Below are 14,852 nucleotides of genomic sequence, written 5' to 3'. Positions count from 1 at the left end.
TCTCAGCCAGCCTTGAGCTGGTGTTCTGTTGCCTCTTATCCCCTGGACTGTGGATCCCTTCTTTTTGTTTCTTGTTTACTGATTTTTGATTGAACACCGTTTTCTTTTTAAGAACGTTAATGTCAGTTCTGCGAGGCTGGCTGGCCACCGTGAGTTTATGTTTGGGTTTGTATTTTGTCGTGTGCTGTGTGCTCACTTGCTTAGTTGTGTCCGACCCCGTCACCCCATGGACTGTAGTCAGCCAGACTCCTTTGTTCATGGAATTCTCCAGGCAAGAGTACTGGAGTGGTAAGAATATTGCTACTTCCTGCTTCAGGGGATCTTCTTGATCCAGGCATTGAACCCATGTCTCTTCTTGGCTCATGTGATTGTAAAGGCTGAGAAGTCCCCAACTCTGCATTTGGCAAGTTGGAGACCCAAAGAGCCGATGGTGTTGTTCTAGTCAGAGTCTGAAGGCCTGAGAACCGTAAGAGCTGATGATTTCAGTTCTAGTCTGAAGGCCAGAAGGCTCAAGATTTCAGAGCTGATGTTTCTGTTTGAGTCCAAAGGCAGGAAAAGCGTTGAAGTCTCAGCTCAGTGCAGTTGGACAGGTGCTCTCTCTTAGCTGTGGAAGGGCCTCTTCTCAACCAACTGGATGAGAACCACCCATATTAGAGCAGTCAGTCTGCAGAATCAAATGTTAATCTTAGCCAGAACCAGCCTTCCAGACACACCCAGAATATGTTTGACCAATTACTTGTCTGGGCACCTGGGGGCTCAGTCATGTTGACACTGTAAATCTTTGCTAAAGAGCTCTCCCCACTGTGACTCCAGACTCTCCCTGCCTGCTCCTTTCTGTTCCGCTCTCAGCCTCTTAGTCCCTCTGTGCTAAGTTTTGGGGTAGACTCACCTGGCCCATGGACATTCTGGTCTTTTTGGGTCTCTCTGCAGACTTTTGAAGACCCCTTTCTGTGTAGCTCTCCTCTCTCTGTTGCCCTGTCCCCTAAAGATTCCAGGTGCTTCAGCTGCTTGAAAGTCTAATCTTGACCTTCACATCTCTGTAGGACCTCCTGTGCTTTACTTGGATTTCTGCTCCCTCCACCATGTTGCAAAGTTGTCCCCAGGGCAAAAAAAAACCCAACATACAAAAAACTAGTTGAAGAGATAGTTTTCTTCTAAAATTCTGTTTTCTCTGATTCTGTTTTACGGAGCAGACAGTTTTAAATAGTGCTGTGGACCTTTGGGTGAAGGTCTGGCCAGAGGGGCAGGCTCTGGGGTGAACGGTATCCTGCTTCCCACATGGTGTTGGAATATGCAGACTCTGCGGGTGCGGTGACGGCAGCTGGCCCTCAAGACGCAGCTCATCTGTGACTCCGTGCCTGCTTTCTCGCCCTTGTTTGTCACTTGTTCTCCTGCAGCATTCTCCTTACTCTGGGCTTTAGTCCTGTCCCTGGTGGTGCAGAGGTTAAAGCATCTGCCTGCACTGTGGGAGACCTGGGTTCGATCCCTGGGTCGGGAAGATCCCCAGAGAAGGAAATGGCAACCCACTCCAGTATTCTTGCCTGGAGAATCCCATGGATGGAGGAGCTTGGTGGGCTACAGTCCACGAGTCGCAAAGAGTCGGACACGACTGAACGACTTCACTTTCGACTTTCTTTGACTACAGGGGCCAAGTCAAAGTCAGTTCGTCCCACCCATGAGACTTGCTAAGTTATGTGGAGGTACTTTTGTCTTTCACCTCTGGGCTGAATGGCCTTCATACTTCCAGATCCCTGTTTACCTGATACTTTCTCAAAAGTTCTGAATTTTCTCACCGTCTCTCTTATGTGGATCTAGAAATTGAAAGAATTGTGAACTTCAGCAGCCTTATGCATATAAAGACTACAAATTCTGGTCTCATCTGTCAGTTTCTTGGAAAAATTGTTTCTGACACCCCTCCCTCTTCCTCAGGTGGGTTCCTCTCGTTGATCTTCTCTTAGCAGTCTGACCTTTCCCTCCAAATCACTCTCTCTCATCATGTGAGCGTGCCTGTAGCTAGGTGTTGGTGTAGCTTTCCTGTCCCCACGTTGGACTGGGAGCTCCCTGAGGGCAGTCACAGTGACAGTAACTCTCACCCATACATCTCCAGTTCTCAGCACACATTTGTTGAAGAAATGGATTATAAATTTGAAACTCTAATCATGTCATGACATCATCTGATTTTTAGGATCTTATTTGTATGCAGGTATTTTAAATTACTTTTCGTTTTTTTCAGTAGGTGTAAATGATGGCCCTTCTGAATTGTATACAGAAGTATGTATGGTGGTCCCTCTTTCGACTCCTACCCAGCCACCTTCTCAGTCCCATTGTCCTGAAGATAGCTACTGCTGCTGAAGGCTTGTAGTTATCTTTCTGGACATTTTCCTGTGTATTTTCATTTATATGAAAATAAAAATAAGTATGCTTATGTTGTGCAGATACATATTTGCCCATATTTCTGTGTAGCAGTGGAGTTTGAATGCTCAATTAAAATGGCAAATATTATTTTGCTTTTATCATTGATTTGATAATCTGATTTTTTTGGTGTTGGTTTTGCTTTCAGATCCTCTTAAGTAAGGCACATAACCTCTAAACCCGAGTTTCCACATCTACTAAAGGATTGATTTGAATTAAATGAAACTGAAGACCTCTCGCTCTCAGTCTGACAGTAAATTCAGTGTTATTGTATAATTCATCTGTATTAGCTACCACAAAAAATGTGTTACTCTTCGTAATGTGAAAGAGTAGGAAGATCAAACATCAGTTATGACTTCGGGCAGCAAGAGGGAATTTTGGGGCAAGTTGTTAAAAATGTTCAAATTTTTTTTTCCCCTCCAAGAGTGGCTGGAGAATGTTAGCTGCTAAAACTAGTAAGGGGATCTGTCTGTCTTGTGGACTTTGGCACTAGAAAGTTTGTCCTTCATTGATCTTCATGGAGCCAGCCAATGACACCCTAAAGGGAATTTCACCCCGACTCCCTGAACTTTCATATCATAGCTGTACATTTATTAGCACAAATGTCCCAGTAAAAAATTTATAGGAATCAGTTTATTTAGGTAAATCTTTGTTAGTGATTTATATCAAACATTTTATGTAAAATAGTTTCCCAGTTTTAACCTCTATCTTCTCGCCCCAAAGAGAAACAAAAGAATAAAAAAAGCAGATTTTGCTTAGTCATGGTATGTTTGTAAGTTCTCTTGTCTTACAATATCACATCTTTAAATTTTTTTTAGTTAGTGTCTTTTGTCATTTATTTGATAGTTTAAAAAATTGTATTTCTGATACGTATTTCATACATCACTGATTTTATTAAAACTTTTTTAGTTATTAAAAACCTCAAACATACATAAAAGTAGAGCATTTAATTAACACTCATGTCCTTGTCCTCTTGCGTCCACAGTCATTATTTTGCCCACCTGGTTTACTAACGTTTTCAGTATAAATAACACCACATTTAAAAATATTCTCTTTAGAAAAGAGGTCTGGTGTTTAACAGGGAAAAAAAAAAAAGACCCAAACAAGAAACAAAAACTATGTTCAAGCCTTTTCTGATTATAGCTATTTACAGAGAATTGATAATTCTGTAAAATATTTTTTAGCTCATATATCATTCTCTATATTAGAAATTCTCTCTCTTTTTTTTTTTTTTTTTTGTTTCCGAGTTGAAATGATCTTTTGAGGAATTTGTGTCTTTCATATTAAAATGTTAGCCAAGTCGTTTGTTCCATGGTTAGATTGCAGATATGACTACCCTGTGCTTATCATCTTGTTTTAAATATTATAATTTTTTTTTAACTCATTTGTGTCAACAGAGCAATGCTAAAGCAGGTTTTGTGGTGATGTTGTGGTTTGATGATGATGACTTTGTTTCTCTCCTCTTCATGTCGAGAGTCTGCTGTAGTTGAGGGAGCTGGCCTTCTGGAGCAGGAGAACAGGCTTTCCCCAGTTTCTAGGTGCCGTTGCGCGTGCCGTTTGTTAGCTCCAGTTGCAGGCAGAGTTAGGGCCCTAGTCCCAGTGTCAGTACTGCTGTGGCGGGCTTGAGGGGTGCTGGTGGGAGACTTTCTGGAGGAGAAAGACACTGGCGTTGGACTTGGGAAATGGTGTTGACAGGCAGGAAAGGGAGTAGCTTCCGCAGGAAAGGGATTCTTGGGGAATGAGCGAGAGAAGTTTCAAGGAACGCACATGTATGAAAAGAGCTGGGACCGGAAAGGTGGGGGTCTTCACGCCAGAGCAGAACGCGCTGGTGCAGCAGCGGGAGAACCGAGTGCACGATCAGCGTGCCGCGGGCTAAGTGCCGAGTCATCGTAACGGTGCTGCTGTGGGGTCATCCTCACTGTGTAAATGAGGACACTCGGCAGCTGGCCGTCTAGAACCTGACATGAGACCGCCTGGGACGCGGTGGGGCCAGGGGTTAGAGGGCGGGCTGACTCAGAGCCTGAAGGCTTTGGGCCTTGAACACCAGGTTAGGCAACCCGGAGCCCTTCTGGGAGAGTCTTACTGTGGACAGTGGTCAGAGTTTTAAAAGTTGGAGGGTACGTGAGGTTGTTCCATAGTTGTGGCCCATAGCTAAATTTCACGGTGACTTTTCTGTTAGGATGGAGGACGAATTTCTTGGACCATTTTTTTCCTGATTATAAAAAGAAGATGCAAATTTATTAAAGTTGTGATGTGCTAAAAAGTGTAAGGAAGAAAATTAAAAATAATCTGTTACTAGCCAAAAACATTCATTATTAATAATTTTATGTATTTTATTCCAGCGTTTCTTCTGTGTTTGTTTTTTTTTTTCCCTTTTACTTTCCTGAGACTACTTCGATGAAGATTTTAAGTTCTTTATGATAAGATATAATGCATGATTTTTTTCCCTCATGTAATATAATATTGTAAGAACTTCAAGGATTTACATAATATTATGTGACTGTACATCTTTTCTGTTAGTGTTGAATATTTTTAGTATTTCTAATTTTTTGTTGATAATGTAGTTTTGTATATAAACTTTGTATTTTTCGTCATGAAATGAGTTTCTAAAAGTAGATGAACATTAAGGAAAATAGGACTACAAGCAGAAGGTGAATCAGTGCTCCATGAAGACAACTGCCTGGGAACAGTGCACTTGTGAAAGCTTGTGTTCACGTGTACTGTGTATATAGTTGATCTGCATGGCTGTGAAGGAGGCCCCCAAGGTTGAACATCCGGTCTAGTGAGGCCAGTGGAATTTGGAGTATAGGTTGGGAAATGTTGACCTTAACAAATCAGTCACCTATATTAGGATTGCGTTGATGCCCCATGTCAGTCATTTTTACCGAATTTCCATTGATCAAGAAAATGCTAGGTTGGGCCTTCCCTGGCCGAAGTAGTTAAGACTCCTTGCTTCCACTGCAAGAGGCATGGGTTCCGTCTCTGATTGGGGGCCTAGGATCCCACAATCCGTACGGTGCAACCAAAAAACAGGAGAAAATTCTAGGTTAAGATTTAACTAAGGTTTAAAATTCTAGGTATAAGATTTTGTTTCATTACAAAATAACACATTCATTTTAGAAACTTTAGAAAATAAGAATAACAGTTTCCTGCATTTCTTCTTTCTGGAGATAACTACTGTTTGCATTTTGTGTGTAACCTGTGAGTTCTTTTTTTTTCTGCACACAGTTACTCTTCTCTCCTTTTTAAAAATAAATATATTTGCATACTGCTTTAAACCCACTTTTTCTATACAAGACAGTATTTTCCATGTTGTTTATTCTGTTAATCCAGTGTGCTCATTGAACATCTACTAGGATATAATAGAAATGTGAGACTGAGATTGACCAAGCAGTAGATAATATCACTTGAGTAAGACTATAACATAAATAACGAATAAAATATAGTGGTCTGTAGGTAAACGGAGGTTCAGAGGAGAAACTGGAGTGGCTTTAAGCTGTATGAGGAGAAATGAATGGGTCTTGAAGAGTGGCTAGGATTTAGGTAAAGATCAGGTAGAGAAGGGGTGACTTTAGTTAGGGGAAAGGATTGAGCATCGCTGCAGAAGGAGGGTGTCATTTTATGGAACGCCACACTGAGCTCTGAGTTCAGGGCAGTAAGATTTGACTAATGTTCCTAAGTCACAGATGGGTTAAATCCAGGTTGAAAGTCTGTGCTTCAGCGATGTATGTGTACAGCAGCTAAATGTGTGATAAAATGCGACGAGGGGTAAGCTGTCTTTAAGTAAAATATTTCCCAAATCCGGCCGTGCTCAAGAGTAAATAACCTGGATGTTCTTGTATATTAAAAAAAAAAAAAACAAAAAACACCAAACAACCAGGAACTTCCCTGGTGGTCCAGTGGCTAAGACTTCAAGCTCCCAATGCAGGGGGCTGGGCTTTGATCCCTGGTCATGGAATTAGATTCTACATGCCCCAACTTAGAGTTCGCAGGCTGCAATTAAAGATCCTGAGTGCTGTAACTAAGACCTGCTGCAGCTAAGTAAATAAATATTTTAAAAAACAAAAACTAAACAAAACCCGGGCAGGTTCTCGAGCCCTTCTCCTTGCTTCCTGAATCAGGATCTTTGGGAGTGAAGTCTGCAGTCTGGTTCTGCAGACTCTCCTAGTGTTTCTGGCATACCATCTGGCCTAGGAGATGCTGAGTTTAGGAGGCATCTCTAATTGCGTGAAATAAGGGCCTGGGCCGGGGATGATACAGTAGGCTTGGAGAAGAATGGAAAGGCATGAAGCATTTTGAGAATGCATAGGATTGAGCGAAATCATTTAGAGTAGCTAAAGAGTTCAGCAGTTTCTAGAATGGTTGTGGGGGGTGGGAAGAGATGGGAATGTGAGTTGTGTAAGGAAGGGGTTGCATGCCTTTAGGCGGAGCAAAGAGTTGATGTGGTAACGTGGCCCTGTAGGCAACATCCTGCAGCTCTGGACTAGATACTGAGTGAGCGGGTACAGCAGCTAGAGAAAAGTCTGGAATTTCTAGTTCAGGGCAAACCTTTGAGGTACTCCGTTTAGAGGGAAAGATGTTTAGAAAAACCAGTGGAGGGGCCAGACAATAGAACTGGAGACCAGCACCTGAGTTTGGGGCCAAAGGTGACAAAGGTACCAATTGGAGGACAGTTGATACCCTGAAGTATAAGACCACACAGTTTAAGAATTTTTCAGGGGACAGCATTTTCCTTTAAGTTCCCCAAAAGTCTAGCAGAGAAAATAAGTAAAACAAAACTGATTTTACTACTCTTAGTAATAGGGTTGCTGGAAGAAAATGTAAACTGTTAATAATAGTGTGTGTTTTTTGATTATTTCTGGACCTTGTTATTTTTCTGTATTTTTGAAATTCAAAGATAATTAAAAGCACAGTGGTTTATATAATTATATATAATTATATTTATAAAAGTACATATAACGAACTAAGTATATATATGAATGCACTTATATACACTTATGTACACTCACATATGGCATCTGGTCCCATCACTTCATGGGAAATAGATGGGGAAACAGTGGAAACAGTGTCAGACTATTTTTTTTGGGCTCCAAAATCAATGCAGATGGTGATTGCAGCCATGAAGTTAAAAGACGCTTACTCTTTGGAAGGAAAGTTATGACCAACCTAGGTAGCATATTCAAGAGCAGAGACATTACTTTGCCAACAAAGGTCCGTCTAGTCAAGGCTATGATTTTTCCAGTGGTCATGTATGGATGTGAGAGTTGGACTGTGAAGAACGCTGAGCACCGAAGAATTGATGCTTTTGAACTGTGGTGTTGGAGAAGACTCTTGAGAGTCCCTTGGACTGCAAGGAGATCCAACCAGTCCATTCTGAAGGAGATCAGCCCTGGGATTTCTTTGGAAGGACTGATGCTAAAGCTGAAACTCCAATACTTTGGCCACCTCATTGCAAAGAGTTGACTCATTGGAAAAGACCCTGATGCTGGGAGGGACTGGGGGCAGGAGGAGAAGGGGACGACAGAGGATGAGATGGCTGGATGGCATCACCAACTCAATGTACGTGAGTCTGAGTGAACTCCGGGAGTTGGTGATGGACAGGGAGGCCTGGTGTGCTGCGATTCATGGGGTCGCAAAGAGTTGGAGACGACTGAGCGACTGAACTGACTGACTTGAAAAAGTCAGTCCTATCAGAAAGGAAAGAGCAAGCATAGTGGTTTTTACTGCATTTCTTAGAAGCTGGTTATGAGAAGGGATTGCAGGCTTTCAGGGATTGAGTGTTATTTTTCCTAAGTGTCTTCTTTCTGATAGTATGCTTTGTTTTTAAAATAAAATGCTTGCATGCCATCATGGCAGGTGTTGAGGTTAGGAAGGGAAATGTAAGGAGGGACGACACGATGCACTGGATCTCAGCCTTGTTTGATTCTTGGTCACGGGCGCCCCTTTTTAATTCCTCTTACGTCGTGCCCGACTCTTTGCAACCCCATGGACTGGTGCCCACCAGGCTCCTCTGTCCATGGGATTCTCCAACTGTAGTGGATTGCCATGCCCTCCTGCAGGGGATCTTCCCAACCCAGGGATCAAACCCAGGTCTCCATATTGCAGGCGGAGTCTTCACTGTCTGAGCCGCCAGGGAAGCCCAGTTCATCTTATGAGCAGGATCGATTTGAGTAATAAAGAGTCTGAGTACATGTTGTGTAGATGATAGGAAGTAAGCATAGCAACAGAAGAGAGAAAATTTATTTTGTTTATATCACTTTGCTTTTAATTCCTTTTTGCAAAGAGTTCCTGTGCCCAATTCCAGTGTGTATGTGTGTATGTTTCGGAGGGAGGGGCTTTTTCACACAAGCAGTTCTCAGATGCCAGCAGGGTGTCCGAGAATTCAGCCCAGTTCTTACACTGTCTACCTAGAGGAAGGATCAGACCTCACAGGTAAAGAAAGGGCTCAGTCATGTGAGACTGTCCACTTCTGACATCAAGACTGGCTGTAGACTGGAGGTTTCTGGGACTAATTCCTTAGGTTTGATTCATTTGCTGGGATGGTTCACAGAGTTCACTGTTTTGGGGAGCAGTGGGGGCTGCACTCTGTGGCCGGTGGGATCTTTGTTTCTCAGCCAAGGATTGAACCTGGGCCCTGGCAGTGAAAGCACGAAGTTCTAACCATTAGACCGCCAGGGAATTTGCCAACACAAGAATTTGTGTGGGTTGGATGTGGGATACGCAGCAGGAAAGAGGTCCCAGGTTATTAGGGTTTTAGTTTGGGAGACTGGGGTGTGGTGAAACCCACTGACCAAAACTGAGAACACAGGAGGGAGAAGTGGATTTTTTTCCTGTCCTACTTGTTCTTTCCTCTTCCTTTTTGGTTGGGAGAGTAGAGTCAGGAGATCATAAACTCATTTTAACCTGGGGCCTGAGGTCGGCAACTTTGAAGTCCATTTGCTTGAATTTGAATCTCATCTCTAAAATAGTCCTGTGTGGCTCTGTGTGACCTCACTTCTCTGGGCCTTAGTCTCCTCACCTGTAAACCGGGTAATAGTGCTATGTAACTTATGTAATTATTTATGAGAATTAAGTGAATTAAAGGAAAGTGCTTATGTGTCCATTAAATACAAAATCTCTAACGTTCAGTAATAAGTGGGAAGTGAAAATAACTGGGACGTCAAGCTCAGTTCATAGGACTCTCTGAAATGTGGGCCTGAAACTTTGAAGGAGAGAGTGGGCTGGGGGCAAGTCGCACTTGAGAAGTCTGCTTAATTCCACACGTAACTAAAATAATATTTAATGTTGCTTTGCAACCAGCTAGCTTAAATGAACCTCTGGAACTTAGGTCTGCTTATGGTGGGATATTTCTTAGTATATATACAGTGATAGCTCTCCAGTAGTGGAAGTTAGGTTCCTGAAAAGTTCTGTGGTCTGAATATTCAAGTTTGAGAAACTTGAAATATAAGAGAAAACTCGTAGGTATGTTGATAGACTTGAAGGTTGTATAAATCTGTGAAAATAATTGTTTTCACACTCACTAAAGGAGACAAAAGATGGCAAGCAAAATACAGTATCGGTGAAAGTGTCAGTCGCTTAGTCGTGTCTGACTCTTTGCGACCCCATGGACTGTAACCTCTGTCCATGGGATTCTCCAGGCAAGAAAACTGGAGTGGGTAGCCATTCCCTTCACCAAGGGATCTTCCCAACCCAGGGATCAACCATCTGAAGCACCAGGAAGGCCACAGTATCACTGATCATTTATATATTTTGAATTAGTGGCAGGGTACCAGTACTTTTTTTGGTCATAGCCTACTCCAGGGAGGCTTCCCTCATAGCTCAGTCACTAAAGAATCTGCCTGCAATGCAGGAGACCTGGGTTCAGTCCCTGGGTTGGGAAGATCCCCTGGAGAAGGAAATGTCAACCCACTCCAGGATTCTTGCCTGGAAAATCCCATGGACAGAGGAGTCTGGTGGGCTATAGTCCACGGGGTCGCAAGAGTCGGATACGACTTAGCCACTACACCACCACCACTACTCCTGTAAACTTCTCAGTCTCTGCTCTCCAGTCTTAAAAGAGATACTTGTCAATGCATTCTGTGTTGTTACAGATAATATGCCTATGAGTTATTTCCCTCCTGTTTTCCTGAGCTTATTGCTGTAGCCAAATATACAGTGCCTAATTTTGTCTCAGTTTAGCCCAGATGTAGTCCTGGAGAGCCCAGGTAACTTGGTGCTTGAGGTAGCAAAAATTGGGGCGTTATTTATTTAATCCACTCAGGTCTTATTTCTTGAACCTTCTCTCCAATGCTTACTCAGAGTTGTGTTCTTTTTCAGTTTCATGAGAAATCACATTCTTCTCTCTCTTTAAACCTCATGTATCAGCTGCTCCCATTTCTAACATGCCAGTGGAGTCATATGATCCAAGACCCAGGTTTATAGTTCTTCATATTCTTTTATCTTGCCTGAGGCTTTAGTGCAAACATGACTTACCTGCTCTTGGTTTTTACACTTTTCTCTGCTTGTCTTCAGTTTTTTTTTTTTTTTTTTTTTAAGGAATATATAGCAAACTGTTACATGTTATAATCAGAATTTCTCTGCTAGGCTGACTTTTCAGGAAAGTTACTTTTTTATTCTCCTAAACTGAAATAGTTTTTACAAAGTAATTTACTGCTTATGAATTTTATTCATGTTTGGCCTGGTTGAGGCAGAAGAGTAAATGGTGAGACTTAAAATCAGACTTAGTCCACCTAGATTCTTGCAGGTTTGTAATTTTCTTATAACCATTTCAGTGATCCCTAGTGAGAGGATCTTGCAGTGGCAGAAAGAAGTGAACTTTGGTGTGGGACCAGAGTTCTCAAAGTGTGACCTTAGGCCAGGCTGCTTGATCTGTCTGACCCCTAGTGTCCCCACTGGTGAAATTAGAGGGCCTGCTTGTTGGGTGTGTGTCAGCGTCTGTGAAGTGTCTCAGCTGAGTGGTTGGGGTATAGTGAAGGTCCTTTTCTCTGCAGTTTTACTCATAATTTTGATTTGAACTCTTGTGCTTTTTGCATTTTCAGTTTTTTTTTTTTTTTTTTTAAGACTGTGGGTATTTCCTTGGATTCTAGAGGAAGTCATAAATATTCTTGGTTTTTAGGATTTCTCTTGAAATCCCCAGTTAGTGAAAAGACCACCCTCCCTCCCCGCCCATATCCCATTTGATCATCTTTTTGGGAATTAGGGTGATAGATTTTTTTTTTTCTTGCATGTTAGGTATCAAAACATTTCCTGTATGACTCCTTTGGCTGTTTTAATTCTTGTAAGTCTGCTTCTGAAATAAAGACATTTTCTTCTATGACTTCCTTACTCTATTAGTGTAAATGAGCAGTTTATAAGGAAAGCGGGTCATAGTGTATGATTTGAATATAACTGCATAGTAATTTGACCCATGGAATAAAATTTTAAGTCCCTCAACTTTGTTTTCATTTTTGTAGCTTACTTTTTTTTTTTTTTGTAGCTTATTCTTAATAGACATCTTCTGTACCATCTGAATTGTCCTTTTAAACCTCTTGCCTTTTGTTTTTTCCTAAGGGTTAAATTTTTAAAATTGTGAATGTGAGTATATATAACACATAAAATTAAAAGATAATAAGCAACAGCTGTGTACTTCCACCCAGCTTAAGAAGTAAGATGGTTCCTACCAGTACTTTTGAAGCTTGTGTGGGCTTCCCTGGTGGCTCAGAGGTTAAAGCGTCGGCCTGCAATGTGGGAGACCTGGGTTCTGATCCCTGGGTCGGGAAGATCCCCTGGAGAAGGAAATGGCAACCCACTCCAGTATTCTTGCCTGGAGAGTCCCATGGATGGAGGAGTCTGGTAGGCTGCAGTCCATGGGGTCGCAAAGACTCGGACACGACTGAGCGACTTCACTCACTTCAGCTTGTATGTACTGATTTTTTTTTTTTTGCCTGCTGTTTGCAGTACTTCCCTACTACTATAGTTATTTTGAAACTAGATAAAATTTTTAGTTTTCCGTCAGTATAGAACATTGTGTCTTTAGAAAATACATCAATGACTGCCATTTAGTTCATTAAATGAAAGAAAATGAAAGTTGCTCAGTGATGTCCGACTCTTTGTGACCCCATAGACTATACAGTCCATGGAATTCTCCAGACCAGAATACTGGAGTGGGTAGCCTTTCCCTTCTCTAGGGGATCTTCCCCAACCAGGGATCGAACCCAGGTCTCCCACAATGCAGGCAGATTCTTGACCAGCTGAGCCACAAGGAAAGCCCTTAGTTCATTAACTCTCGAGTTAATCTGGGTTTGCCATATCATGCTAATGCATTCATTTCAATCACAGTTTTGCTACTCTAGTTTTTTTTTTTTGAGATTTGTAGTGATTTTATAAATCCCAGCCCAAGAGTACTTTCAGTGAGGCGTCTTCATATCCTTTCCCCCTTCCTCTCCTCCCCTCCCCTCTTGTCTTCCTGACCTCTGGAGAAAGAACAGATACCAAGAGACCACGTCCTGAGCAAACCATGCACCAAAACTCAAGCTTGTTGAAATGCTGTTAGCCTTCCCTGCACATGTGCTGTAGGTTAATTTTATGCAGTGATTTCAGACAACTAGCAAAATGGTTTGTAAGTTTAGCTTCAAAAACCACTTAAGCTCAGTTCCTACATTGTAGCCTTTGGCAAAATGTGAGCTAAAACATACTGTAAAAGATTCTGAGGATTATGGGAGGTTTCTGTGGTAAGGATAGTACATGTTTTTCATTAGCATCTAATTTTGCTCCGTAATTTGTGAATGGTTCCATTTGTAGGGGAAAAGATAAAATAACTGTAGGTTTTTTCAGAAAAAAATTAAAATATGACTGAATTTGTAAGCTTCTTTAGAAAGAAAATTGTATCTGTAGTTTGCAAAGTCCATTTGATGTTTGCTGTTACCTAGTTATTGTCAAAACTCACATCTGATACAGACCATTGTTTTTTTGAAAAGTGACAAGCCTGAAGGATATATTGGAGTAATCACTAAAATCTTTATTTAGTAATCCAATGTCTAGACTTGAGAAGTTTATCATTACTTAGTATATGCGGAGAAGGCGATGGCACCCCACTCGAGTCCTCTTGCTTGGAGAATCCCATGGACAGAGAAGCCTGGTGGGCTGCAGTCCATGGGGTCGCGAAGGGTCGGCCAGCTGAGCGCCTTCACTTCACAGTAGATGATGGTTTAGTTGCAGCATACCTCAGCAGCCAGTTTCCTAACTCGCTGAGATTCTTTATCCTTTGCTAAAGGCTGTTTTTCAAATGAGTAGTGATTAAATGGTTGATTTTTTTTTTCCCCCTAAAAGATGTCAGTTTTAGGGTGAGATCATTTTGATAATCCAGAGGCAGATGCGTTATCCATTATGCCATTGGCCCACTCACCTTTTCCTGTTGAACTCATTGCAGTTGGCAGGGTGTAGATAGCATTGTGACATTTTACAGGTGAAGAATATAGTGTTGAGAGCCTGAAAGATTTGAAAATGTGTAGTTCATAGCTAGAGAGTTTGAATTTCACATTTTCCTTTACTGTAGTTTATGCTGAATTTATAAAGACTTTTATTATTTTTTTTAAAGACTGACCATTTATGAGGGTAAAAATTAGAAAGCTATGTTTTTGAAGTAAAAATCTTTACTCTTGATTCATGTGTTATCTTTGCAAAAGTAAAGCTTGTGATGTGCTGCTTTTATGTTCATCTCTCTGTCCGTATCCCCCTTTGCTCCCAGGCTGGATACCAGTTGGTCTCATGCTTAGGGTTTTACTTGATACCATAGCAGCATCTAAACTGGAAAAGTGGTTTTTCAAGAATGGAATCTGGAATCGAGGAATGATTTCAGAGACAGGTGGTTCCTAATTTACAAGTAGTTCATACATGTAAACTGCTATCTCTGAGCTGCTCTTCCATGTTTTGAGCTTTTAAAGAACCCCAGGGGCTCAAAAGTAGGAGAAATAAGTGAAAAGCAGAAATATTTGGGGACAGTAAATAAAAGACTCAAATCCATATTATGACCCACTTGGCTAAAACTTTTCCTCACACTATCGGAGTATTTTTTAATGTTATTTTGCAGTACTATTAGAATTCTACCAATTAGGGGTTTATTTGATCTATTTGAAAGTTAAAAGCGTCTGCCTGCAATGCAGGAGACCTGGGTTCGATCCCTGGGTCGGGAAGATCCCCTGGAGAAGGAAATGACAACCCACTCCAGTACTCTTGCCAGGAGAATCCCATGGACGGAGGAGCCTGGTGGGCTACAGTCCACGGGGTCGTAAAGAGTCGGACACAACTGAGCGACTTAACTAACTTTAACTTGATCTATTTAGCTAGCATCCTTGTTGAAAACTGCAGATGTTAAAGTGAATTATTTCAGCCCAGTTGTTTTTTTCCTGTCACATACCTGAAGTGAACTCCATTGAGGCAACAGGAACTTTGGGGTGGTAATT

The 14,852-nt window shown here is 41.6% G+C and overlaps 1 protein-coding gene across 4 annotated transcripts in view; it reads left to right on the top strand.

Moving 5' to 3' along the window:
* DYRK1A (dual specificity tyrosine phosphorylation regulated kinase 1A) overlaps positions 1-14,852 on the top strand; it is a 144,436-nt gene that overhangs the window by 34,209 nt on the left and 95,375 nt on the right. The gene's annotated exons all lie outside the window — the stretch shown is intronic.

This window comes from Oryx dammah, unplaced genomic scaffold, assembly GCF_014754425.2.
Source record: "Oryx dammah isolate SB20612 unplaced genomic scaffold, SCBI_Odam_1.1 HiC_scaffold_2, whole genome shotgun sequence".
In the NCBI taxonomy this organism is placed as follows: domain Eukaryota; kingdom Metazoa; phylum Chordata; class Mammalia; order Artiodactyla; family Bovidae; genus Oryx; species Oryx dammah.
The sequence above is the reverse complement of the archived record's forward strand: the minus strand, read 5'-3'. Positions and strand labels throughout refer to the sequence as shown.